Source organism: Silene latifolia, chromosome 10, assembly GCF_048544455.1.
Source record: "Silene latifolia isolate original U9 population chromosome 10, ASM4854445v1, whole genome shotgun sequence".
Taxonomy (NCBI): Eukaryota; Viridiplantae; Streptophyta; class Magnoliopsida; order Caryophyllales; family Caryophyllaceae; genus Silene; species Silene latifolia.
The window spans coordinates 87,401,735-87,410,687 of NC_133535.1; positions in this window are offsets into that span (position 1 = coordinate 87,401,735).

Here is an 8,953-nt window from a genome sequence, read left to right on the forward strand (position 1 = left end):
AAAAATCGAATTTAAATGAAAAATAGGTTAATATGAGAAATATTTCGAATCTGGTCATAGAAATTTAGTATGTTGTCACATGCAATTTTATAAGATGTGTGTAAAATAAGAGGCTATCATGAAGTCTTCATGCATGATTTATGTATTTTTGATGAAAAATAGCATAAATAGTGACTTAATTAGTGAAAAATTGCTAAAACATACTTCATGACTAAGGAAAAACGTCACATGTTGCATTTTATTATCTTTTTCAGATCTAAAATTGAAAAGTTGATGAATATATTTTTCTCATATTTTTATGATTTTTATTGATAAATCCGATAAACCGCAACAATGTTTTTCCCGATAAATTTTCGAAATTTTTAACCTAAGTTTTTGAACATTATGAGTGTCATGGTATTTTTTCCCAGAATTTTCATGAGCTTAAATTTCAAATTTCAAATTTATTTGAAAATTTTGTGATTTATTTGAAGTTTATAGCATTTTATTGTAATTTTGAGTCCATTAATGAACAATTTTAAATATGAGTTAATTATAGTCAAATATGTTAGTGGAGACTTATTATGAGTCCTAAGTTGGTTAGGGTAATTAACTTGTGCATAAATATGATTTTATGTAATTTATTGTGATTTTAAAAAAGGTTGAATCACGCAAATCTGTAAAAACCGTTTAATATATGATATTGGTTCCTTAAAGGCGATTTAGCATAAAAATTTAGCATGTTCATACATATTATAATGCTGCATTTTATTTATGATTGTCATAATTTTATTTTATACGATATTGGCTCCTTAGTTTTAATTGGTATTACCCGAAATGTATGGGAATATCGATTCGGTTGTAATTTATTGTGTTCTCGTATCACCGTTTTGTAATTTAATAGATTTATTTTATTTTAATTACAAATGTATAATAGGAAATTATGTAATTTGTTATGTAATTTAATTATTTCGGAGTTCCTTGAAGACGGTGTCACTCAAGGAAGACGATACATAAAGACGGTGTTACCTCGAGATGCGTGCCTCAACCGAAGTTCAAGGGACCAATGGAGTTGGTTTCCGAATATGTAATAGTTAACTAGATTTACTATTTTAGAAAGGCCATACAAGGATTTAATTTATGCTTTGCACTTTATCTATATGTCGCATGCATCGCTAAATCGCCATAACTAAAACATGCATTGTCTTTTTAATCGAGTTTATCGACCGTGTCAATTATAGTTATCGTAGTTCACCGCTTTAGTTCACTTAAAACGTGATAGATAATAAATTGACATGACCTCTCGCTAAAAATAATCAATTGAGACTTAGCCTTACCAAAAATTAGAAACCATGAAGCACCAGTTTCGCAAGGGAGTTGAGTCGGCTTTACCGTAAGACAAACCTTGTTACGTTGGTGAAGTGGGTGATAAATGTCTATCCACCGAATTCATGTTGATGAGGGATGAATCGGCCCTACCGTGCCCAAGTTGATGTGGATTTGGATCATGGACACATTTATTCGAAATTTGGATTGAGCTCAACGGAAGTATTCGTGACCGTAGTTGCATGTGTTCCGGGCTAAAGATAAATGTTAATGTAATTTTATCGACCAAGAGTTCTAATAGTAGAATCGATTAAAGAGTTAATCCACCGAGTTATATTGATAAGGGATGTGTAGATACCCATATCCGTCGATATTGGAATTTATAGAAAACCCGACAAACACCCGATGATGATAGGACACATGTATTCTTTAGTTGTCATTGTCATTATTTGGGCTCGTTTTACGATGTGGAATGAGCGTTGTCGACGGAGTATTTTATTAATTTAAATGATATTTAAATTAAAGCTTTTTTAAGTGAATTCATTTTATTATTTTAATTTGAATTTATTTCCTTAAATTTATTTTATTAAAAATAAAATATATTTTTTTGATTTGAAAAATCATTCATTTTAAATGTGCTATTTGATTTGAAAAATCGAATTTGAAAATTTAAAACGCGTTTCAACCACGCGTTTTGGAGCTCGATTATAGCTCGGTTTTTGAGCCCGTTTTCTTTACGAGTTGGCACGAATCTCGAGTACACTAACCAACCTAGACCTCTACCCATTCAACCCCAGTTCGGACCCCCATATCCACACCCAAATCTCGTCCTAAACACTCCCCAACACAGCCCAATTCCTTCCTTTACCCGTGTTTGTATAGCCCATCGAAAGCCCTTCTAAACCGACTCAAACTTGGTCCAAACCCGCAACCCATCACCACCAACCCGTGCTCCACATTACCCACAACAACCCAGCACCTAGAACACCACAAAACCCATCCAATTCCCGTCCCAAATACTCCACAAACAGCCCGCAACACAAGCATCCCCCCCTGTTTTGCGTGCTCAATCCCGAGCCCAAAACCCGCTCCAAACAGCTATCAAACCCGTGCCCATTAACCTTACACCATACCCTAATATCCTACCCATATTACCTTAGCTTAACCACCAAGAAAACCCCCATACAAACCCTAAAAACCCCACGAATTAGCTGATGGACAGCAGCTATGCGAAACAGGCCCGACTGCTTGTTGCCCTACTTCTACCCTTCGAAACTCCTTATAAATACCCCCCCTTTACCATACATTCATTCCTCTAAGTTCTCCCCACAACATACTGTAAATAACAACCATCAAGCGTCCAAAAAAACCCTAAACTAAAGCCGTGACAGCCACTCGAAAACAGGGACACAAATCGTGTTTTTGAGTTTCTGTCGTGGTCTTTGGCCTTGATTCTCGTGCAAAAATCTTATTAAAACTTCTGGTTTGTTTCCATATTCACAAAATTCAGTCTTTCTAGTTTCCAAAACATCTTTCGATTTGAAAAATCGTTGAGAAACGAAGTCGTGGTGAGCGATTGAAAATCGCTGCTCAAGTCTGCCTTTTGAACGTGTTTGTTTCGTGATTTCAAAATTCAATTTCAATTGTTTCGTCGACGACGGCCCCTCGAGATAAAATCTACGATCGATTACGACCCAAAACGGTGTCAACGATACATGTAGGTTGAGGGTGCATTAAAACTCCCTTCTCTCCTTTTTATTTCGTTTTTTATTGTTTATTTACTAACCATTGTCTAACATCGTCTAACTAATATCGAAACTAGAATAGTTTGAGTATGAGTTAAAGTACCATTCCGGCACCCGCGTTGACTTGAGATGGGAAAGAAATCCGCCATATCGGTCGGTCGTACACCCCGTCTCATTTACATATCCTCGTGTTGGAATAGGGCAATTTAATAAATCGAGTTTATTTAATTTACGTGTATTTATTTTTAACCATATAAAAATTGATTTTTTATGATTTTCCAGACCAATAATTTGTAATTTTAATTTAGGTAGATTTTCGTAATTTATTGCATTGATTTAGTATTTATTTCGTAATTAGCAATGTATTAATTCAAAACCCGCGCAGTGCACGGGTCAATTCTGACATATTTCGAAAATTTCAGATCCGTGCAGTACACGGGTTTGTCCAGGTTTTGTGTTTTAATTTGTTTCCTTGTTTGACTTTGTTTGATTAATCCTTAGTTTAATTAGTTTATGTTTTAGATTTTAATTTACATTATTTATAATTTATATTGTATGTATGAGCTAACCACTAATGTTTGTTAATACATCTTATGCTAAGCGTAAGCCTTCCTATCTCTCTCTTTGGATGTGTTTTTCTAGTTTAATCAATGAACCTCACATGCTAAACCACTTCGACGAAGTTAAATGCATTTTAAACGACTTAGAATGAAATTCGCATGATAGGATTTAAATTCAATGGTTGCATACGCATGCGATATCTTTCCGAAATAGCCATCTTTCACCTAGTAGAGACCGTTATTGCAACGGGCGGGGTTGGGTGTTGTTTTAATGAAATTAAATTAACTTCCTAACACGTAAAGTCACACGAATTCAAATCTCTAAAATTGGTTTCTAAATTCCATTTAAAAATTTAGTGGCGACTCTTTTAAAATTAAAAATGTTTTGAAAAAGCATTTGAGTGGAGCGTTTTTCCATGGTCCACAATTTGGCGACTCCGCTGGGGATAGTGAAACTTGAAAAGTTTAAGATGGCTATTAGGATTGTTGTCACATTCTTTTTTTTTTATGTTAATCATGCATAACCCCCGAGACTTTAGGCGGGCCAAAGAATCTCTTGGGTTAATTCCAAGGGAGGATATTGATGTCCACTATGTCCGATTTAAGTATCAAGTTGATTCCGTGGAGGTAGGCAAAATGCACATACGAGGCATATTGCTATGGGCATATGACGGTATGTGGACTCCCGACAAAGCGGTTTCACCGGCATAGACCCATTTTAGAGGACTCGACAGACTTAGAAGAGTCTAGTTCATGCATTGCATCCCTAAAATGCGAATGATTACATGCTATGTGAATCCCGGGTCATGTTTTCAAAATAGCATTTTCAAATCCATCTTCTTTTTCTTTCGAAAATTTGATTCTTTTTCAAGTCCATTTCTTTTCGAAAATTTCGGCCCTCTATTTCGAAATTTTGAACCTTCTTTCAAGCCGAAGTGCTGCCCATTTTAAAAATCAATTCAATCCTTCTCGATTTCAAATTTCGATGAATCAGTATCCCAGTCCAACCCAAACCTAGAATAGAGTTTGAGTCGGTGGGGTCGGGTTAGTCGAGTTGGGCTTTTGCTTGCTCGATATAGGCGAGCTAGTCCACCCTTAGGCTCGAGTGAGCCTTTGTTTGGTTAGAACACTTGTCAAGTGAGTCACCTAAACCGATCTTTGGGTCCGAGTCATGAAAGTCGACCATTTGGTCCAAGTCGACCCACCAAAACGTCCCCACTAGGCCACCTAGGGCGTTTGTCACAAAGCCCAAGAGCCATGTCTGGTTTGAACACGGGTTTGTCATGTCGGGTTTATGATCACGTTGAGTCTAAAACCCAAGCCACGTGTGTATCACGGTTAGGACCCGTTCCAACGAGCCAGAATAGTTCGTTCGTAGGATCCATGTCAAGTTATAGCCAGTTTTTAGGTTTGAAAAACCGTCCCTAGTCGTGTATGACCCAAACCGAGGGGGCCCAATTGCTCGCTCTCCGGGTCTAAGCCCAATATCGAGTCGCATGGAGTCCGTCATGTTGTTATGAGTCGAGTCCTGTTTATGCAGGGGATTTTGATTCGATAACTGATACTCGCTCGGGATTTTATTGTAGAAAGGCCGCTACAAACAAGAAGTATGACTACCGTAGAGGCACTGAAGCAGATTAACGACACTTTGGTCGCAATGATGGAACGCTTGACGGCTATGGAAGCCAAGATCGCGGTGGATGCTCCCATACCACCGCCCCCGGAAACTGAATTCGAAAAGAGGTTCCGACTAATAGAGGAACACTTGAAGCTATCCCGAGGGAAAAATGTGCATTATGAGAATGCCAGAGGGTACATGCCGGTCCAGGACAAGCTACCAACAAATTTTGTCCTAACTGATATCCCAAAGTTCAAAGGGACGGAAGATCCATTGCAACATATCCGTTCCTACAAGGAGTACCTTGCGCTGAAAGGGGTACCTGCTGAGATGTTGCCCCACATTTTTGCTCAATCCCTAGGAGAACACCCGAAGGCGTGGTTCTATAGCCTTGAGCTTAAGAATTTCCCCACTTTCGAAGATATAGCGGTGGAGTTCTGCAAACACTTTGCGATAATGCTTGAGATTCGGACTACGTGCGCACACTCGAGGTGATGACACGAAGGATAAGGAGGGATTTACCAATTCCTCAACATTTGGCGCGCTGAAAGCGTGAAGTTGGCCAAAAGGCCAGAGGAGACTGAAATGGTAGATAAGTTCATCAAAAATCTTCGACCTGTCTACCGTGACGCTATCAAATATCAACATTTCGGCTCATTCAAGGACCTTATTCAAGTCGGAAGAAAAATTGAGGACGACGTTCGTTCTCCGCCGAGGCCGAAAAGCCAAAAGGGTATCGGGGTGCCTCCTCTTCCAAAGCTAAGGCATCCGATTACGCCAATCATATCCAAGCCATCGGTCTTTTGGGAGGAGCTCCTAAGGGATCGCAACGCCATGGGCCAAGAGCGTTCACTGACATCGGGTGTACCTATGCATACGCCCTCCAAAGGCTCTCGGCCCGAGGGAAACCGAACCCAATTGGTCCAACTCCGGACCCGCCTGCGGATCGACAGGGTAAATGGTATAAGCCCAACGCCTACTGTGCTTATCATCAAGGAAAAGGTCATGATACCAAAAATTGTTACCGTCTTAAACATGAAATCCAAGACATGATCGAGAATGGGTCGCTCCCCATCCCCACCGTCCGACCTAACAACCTGAACAATCCTTTTGGTGACCATGCCAATGCAGTATTCGTCGAAGACAATACCGATGTATCTCAATTAATCCAACCCATCTGCCGTCTCACTGGGTTTTTCGTGGGGAAGGTATATGTAAGCTGCTCTGAGTATATCCCTCAAGCTAAGAACGAAGTTCGAATTGGGGATTTTGCTATCGATTGCACACCATACATTCTCCGAAGCGAGAATGAAATTAATGGGGTCTGGGCTGACGATGAAGACGATATCTATCTCACCGAAGGTGCGATTATTCCCCGAACTCAGGAAGAAATTTCTAAATTGAGGAAAGATGTCCTCGAATCTAATCATTTGACTCGATCGGGACGTCCCTATCGTGTCGAGAAGGCAAACCATGTCTCTATCTTTGGAGACAGTCCAAGTAAGACACCCACCAAGGAGGCAACCTCAGTCCGGGCTCTTGGTGAAGGGTCGACCTCAGAGGCCTCCCTCATCAAGCGATTCAAAAGACTAAGGCAGATGTCTCCATCTGGGAGTTAATGTTGAGCTCCTTCGAACACCGACAAGCTCTGCTTCAAGCCTTAATGAATATGACCGTGTCAACGCACACTACTCCAGATGACGTGGTCTCATTTGTTGCTCAAAACCAACCTCAGCTCACTAATGCCGTAACTTTTTCTGATGAAGACCTTCCCTCATTTGGGCCACAACATTGTCTCGCTATGTACATCACGGTAGAATGCCGTCATAAGCGACTCCCAATGACCCTTGTCGACGACGGGTCTGCAGTTAATGTTCTCCCACTATGGACCGCTTTCATTTTGGGACTCGAGAAAAGCGACTTCGCACCCACTACGCAAACGGTTCGGGCTTTCGATGGCACAGTGCGTCGAGTGTCCGGACTCGTCACTTTAAGCGTGAATGTGGGAAAGGTGGAGCGCAAGGTCAATTTCCAAGTGATAGATGTTGCCTCATCTTTCAACATTTTGCTCGGGAGACCATGGATTCACACAGCTGGAGCCGTGTCTTCTACCCTCCATCGCAAGATTAAAATCCCTCTCAAGGGAGAAGTAGTGACCATCGATGCTACTCCTATAATTGTGACGGGAGGAGATGTTACTTCCGAAGTGCAAACTGATAATACCGCCTTGGAGTCTTGTGGTTTCGAGGTAGTAAACGCAATTGAGTCCACTTTCGAGGCACCGAATATGGACTTATATACGGGAAGCCGTGTTTGTAAAACAATCTTCAAGACCGGAAAGTACTTCGGGTACTCCATGTACCCCCGAAGGGAAAACGCATTTCAATTGAAGTCGCCAGTACCTAAGGGGACAAGATACGGGCTTGGGTATGAGCCAACTGAAGAAGACTCCCTGAGAAAGAGAGTCTCGACCGAAGACAGACATCAAGATGGGGCCGTACTCGCTAACTCTAAACGGCCACTTTGTGAAAGCCGTGGAGGAAATGCCGAGTTTAGACTTCCCCGAACCACTGTTCAACTCAAAGGCCAACAAGCTGGTCCCCGGAATCGAAGTATTCCGTGATTGTTTCTATATTCCCGAAGACATTATGGCAGTAGCCACAATAAAGAAGGAGTCTGTTTCGATCGAAGATGAGAAAGCTATGGGTCTCCTCTTTGGAGAGGAAAAGAAGCCGGAAATACCAAACGAAGTCTTGGTAAACATGATCGTAAAGAGTGATCGTTTCGATCCATCTACCCTCATTACTGATGTAGATCCTCAGAGGAATACATCTGGATGGCGGAAAACCATGAAATGGACCGACAACAAGGGTTCGCTTTTCAAGATAACCATTGGAGAAGGGCAAATGTTCAAGCCTGATGACGATTCTGAGTCTGAGTCTGAGTCCGAGTCTGAGTCTGACATAAGTCCTAAGGCTAAGTCTAGGGTTTTAGGTGTCGAAGATACCCCTTCCCGATTTTCCTTTTCCCGTACCTTCCCTAGTCTTTGGTATTCCGGGGCTGTCCCGAATACTGCTCCTATCTCGCCACTGACCTCTGATCAGTTGGCCCAAATGTTAACGCAATTTGCGCAGTTTCAAATCAATAATAAGATGAATCAGTTTGCTTACGACTTGTCTCATTTATATTGCGATTCAATTGATTGTTTTAATAACGTTGAGAATGAGGTCGAGGATAGACAGGTGGAAGAAGAAGAGGAGGAGGTGGAACCGCCTCCCGATTAGTAAAAGGGTTGGAAGAATACGACCAAAGAAGCTCGTGTCGAAGATACCGAAGTTGTTAATGTGGGGACTACCTTAGAGCCTCAGGAGCTTAAGATAGGAACAACCTTAGATCCCGCAGAAAGGAAGGGGTTTGTTGAATTGTTGAATGAATTCAAAGATGTATTTGCTTGGTCCTACAAAGATATGCCGGGTATTGATAGGGAAATTGCAGAGCACAAGATTCCGATCAAGCCAGGGTTCAAACCAGTAAAGCAGAAGCCACGTAGAGAATGCGTACCGAGTGGTCTTTGAAAGTCAAAGAAGAGATTGATAAACGATTCAAGGCGGGTTCATCAAAGTATCGAAATACTCAGATTGGATAGCTAATGTGGTGCCAGTGCCAAAGAAAGACGGAAAGGTTCGGGTCTGTGTTGATTTTCGTGATCTAAATAAGGCTAGTCC